Below are 4,251 nucleotides of genomic sequence, written 5' to 3'. Positions count from 1 at the left end.
GGCCGGCCTACCCGCCTGGGGCCTGCGTGCTGCCTGCTGTGGGGCCCGGCCTCTGCCCACCTGTCTCGTAGAGGCTACGCGTGATGGTGGGCTGGAGGAGCTGGGGCAGTGCTCTCAGGCGTAGCCCATGCGGATGGAACAGGGGCAGATGGACCCCGAAGTGAACCTTGTTTCACCTCCTGGGTTAATCCCCAGACTCCCAACAGACTTGCTGCCCAGTCTCCCGTGTGGTTGAACAGTGAAGGATATTAGATAGGCACACCAATGACATTGTAAGAGTCATGCTAATAAAATAAGGAATTCTACTGCAATTTCACACTTACTGTTTTGTTTGCTTCCCAGCCCTCAGTCTTTCCTACCTCTGGCATTGCGTATTAGGACATGGTGAATTGTCCTCCATAAACAGCTGGCAAGCAGAGCAAACCTACCTAGTTTCACCTATGGGAGTGGCACTTGTGAAGTCCTTCCCTCTAGAAAAGGTAGAGCTTTGGTACATTCACAATTGACAAGGGCCTCACAGGAAATGGTCAGGCTGGATGGGGCACTGAGCACCCTGATGTAGCTGTCTGTATCCCTGTTCACTACAGAGCAGTTGGACTAGATGACCTTTGAGGATCCCTTCCAACTCAAATGATTCTATGATTCTGTGATGAAATAATATATCACGACAACTGGCAGTTAGATAAAATTGAGTGATCTGGATCACTCTGTGTCCCTTGTTGATGAAAGGGGGACCGAATTTAACTCTCTGCTTCACAGCAGTTAGCAGTCTGTCACTGTCCTCCTAACTCGTGCATGGAGCTTTGGAGGATGAGACTGGTGGTACAAGCAATGGGCGTGGGAGATAAGAGGACACAAATCACTTGGCTTCACAAATGCCACTGCTTATGGAACAAGTTTTTAAAAACAGAAAATCTTCACTTTCACTGAAAACAAACCTCTAGCCCTTTCCTGTCATCACAGGAAACCTGGCTGAAAGTTGAGTAAGACAACTGATATTAATAATGAAAGCCCTTCATTTCTGTAACAGGGTGCAGAGAAAACAAAGATTTTTACAATATTGCACACACATACATTTTTACGCTAACAACGTTGTTGGGGGTTATCTGCAGACTAACCTTTTCCACAGCATATGATTTTTAGTAAGTCTGTTCAAAGTAATATGATAACCAGCACCAGTTGTTATTTACTTTGAAGCCTACCCAAAAATGCACTCTCTGAAAATATTTACTAATGTCTTCTCTTCAACTGTTTCAGTGACAGCTCCCACTCTATGTTATGGCTCACCTTCTAGCTCACGGCCAGGATCAGGCAATGTGCTGCTCTCCTGTGCTAGTCACACCATATCCCTCGCCAGGGAGAGAAAGAGACCCAAGGAGCCAGCTTCTGTGCCCTGAGATGTTATTGCAGCTTTCTCACCCGTGATTGTCCTACCAGCCCTGCACAGACACTGAAGAACTGCAAGAGAGTCTAGAAAATGTTCCTTTTGTATTTTCTAGCAAATAGGTGAACTAGCTCCTCTAATCCAACATCTTCCCATCTTAAGAATTTTGAGAAAGTCCGTGATCTGCTTCTATTTCTTTCCTGTGAAGTGTATGCACTTTGTCAGATGAGATTTCCTTCTTAGCAGCGCTTCCTCTTTCTGTCTCCTAACTTTTTAAAATTATTAATACTATTATTATTATGGCCAAGTTGTGCAAAGGACTTGCAGAGAAAAACTGACCCAGATTATTCACTTTTTGTGTGCCCCAAGCTTTTTTAATCTATGGCGCTAGCTCAATGCAGCGACTGAATAAGATTAGTCACTTTTATTAGTCACTTTTCCCTCTGGATTGAGTTTGGAGGAGGCTGCAAGGCTAGATGACTGGAGTCGAGTTGCCTTTGGGGCTTTGAGCTTAATTCACAGCAGAAGCTAGCCAATTCAAATCAAATTGAGCCTGATGCTAGAGGAAGGTGACTAGGATTAGTTCCTTTGTATCATCTCAGATCCAGATATCTTTTCAGCATTATTCCTGGCTGGTTTATTTGGACCCAAGTCAAAGCCCTTTATATTTTCAGCAGTTCCAGTGAGTTTTGCATCAGGCTCCGTGGGGAGCAGAAAAAAAATGATCATCTGTTTGGCTCTCCTGATGTCAGCTCACTGCTGATGTCTTGCATGCCAGTGGCTGCGGGAAGGCCAGAAACATGCTGCTATCTCGCACAATCCTGTGATGACACACTTTGTCTTTTCTGTGTGACTCTATGACATAAGGTCAGATAGCAAGGAAAATCCACGATGAGCTCAAGATTCATGACAAAGCTATTTGAATAAAGCTAGGCAGAAACTCTGAGTTGGGCCAAAAGAGGAAGGAACTTCATTCAAATGAGAGAAAAGGTAACAGAAAATGCAAGCGCTCATTACGGTGACATAAAGGTAATGAATCTATAGGGTTACTCTACAGTTTCCTGCTCACAACTCTCTTGCCATAACTTAGTGATGCAGCCCAATTTCCGTCGCTGTAATTTTCTCAAACAGTATGACTTTTATGTCCTTAGAGCTACATGTTTTTCAGTTCGATTCTTTCTAGAAAGGTCCACAGATAGAAAAAGACTTGTTTTGTTTGCTTTTATTCCAGTGCCAGAGAGAACTTTATTGTGGAGGGAAAAACTTAGGTCTCCTTGTCAGACCACTGCTATTTGCCACTTGCTTTTTTTGTTTTTTTTTGAGACTAGTACTGGGAGCTCTCTGAAGGCCTTGGTGAAAGACTGTCATGTAAGCAGAAAGTCCCATTACAGATTTTGGCCTTATTAAAGTCCTGGCCAAACTCCCACAGACTGGAGAGTGGCTGGAAATTGATTCCAAAGGCTTACAAGGAAGTATAGTTGTGTGTAGCCATCTATTGCTATGCTGCTTTCTTTCATGCCTCTCCTGCAATGGGATGTGGTTCATTTTGATAACTGAAAAGCTGAAGATGATGAGATCAATTCAGTTTCGCAACATCATAAAAAGTTTCATGACAAACTGTCTTGGATTAATCCTTAAAATTGCTTTACCTTAAAGATACAATGATTCACTGCTTTCTCAGTTTACCAGATCCATAGTTAGTGCTGTGCACTGCGAGATATATGACTCTTCTTCTGTTTATGTCCCTAGCAGTCACTCTGCTGATTCTCATTTTCCCTCCTATAAAAGAATTATGTTAATTGAGAGTTAGACTGAAAATGTAAATTGAGGTGCTTGTACAAGCTTCACTCATAGCCACTCATTAGACTTCTCTGTCACTTACTTTTTGTGTCTGATGGATCTGCTTTTCTGCAGAAAGCTATTCCCCAGTGGTCTCTGCTTCCTTTGGGCTTTGTGGTAGCTGTCTCTGCTTTTTTTTTTCTCTGTCTCTGCAGTGCATAGGCTCCCTGGACTGCAGTATTCCATACTCCTCAGCTTTTTCCTCCTGGCACCATGTGCTTCCTCAGTTCAGATGTTTTTCCTGTTTCTGCTTCTTTTTTGGTTTACAGAAGGTACTGCTTTATGGTTTGCCATCAGCTTTCCATGTCTACATACCACATTTTCTTGGCAGCAGTGCTCAGATCCTGAAGAAACTCAGTAAGTAAAATTATTGTAGTAGATTAAGAAGTAGATGGATTGTCATCAATCAATCCTGCACTATGAAGGCTCCCAGGACAACAGCACTGCTCTTGGCGAGAGTCCTGGGAGAGGTGTAAGGCATTGGCCAACATGACCCAAACAAGAGGACTTCTGGAGGCAGTGGGCTGAACAACAGCATATTTTTGCCACTTTTTCAAACTTACAAAAAATTCCAAGTTGCTGTTTAAATGTGTTTGCTTTTTATTTGTCACCACTGTACAGCCTGTGGCAATGGCCACTGTTAGACAAAACCAGTACTCGATGCTTTCCACTACAGTAACAAATAGACTGGGGCATTTCCTGGTGTAATACCAGATGTCGTTTAGAAAAAGCCAGCCTAGAACAGTCTAGTTTTGCCAGCATGAAGTGCAGCTCTTGATGTTGTGTTTTCTCCGTACAACTGCGTCCACAACGATCCTGAGAGCTTTTTTCCTGGTGTAAACTTAACCTTGAAATGTGTCTGTCTTGTAACAAAGTAGTCAGAGAAGAGAACTGCTGGGGATAGCTCATTAATAGCGTATGCTCATGGCTTATGCCTCTGCCTTTGTAGAGTGCTTTTTGAAATCCAGATGAAAAGGAAAGTATTTTTCATACTGTCAACAGAATGTTACAGGTTGACCATAGTCTCT

Source organism: Meleagris gallopavo, chromosome 6 (genome assembly GCF_000146605.3).
Source record: "Meleagris gallopavo isolate NT-WF06-2002-E0010 breed Aviagen turkey brand Nicholas breeding stock chromosome 6, Turkey_5.1, whole genome shotgun sequence".
NCBI classification, from domain to species: Eukaryota; Metazoa; Chordata; class Aves; order Galliformes; family Phasianidae; genus Meleagris; species Meleagris gallopavo.
This window is presented reverse-complemented; position numbering follows the sequence as displayed.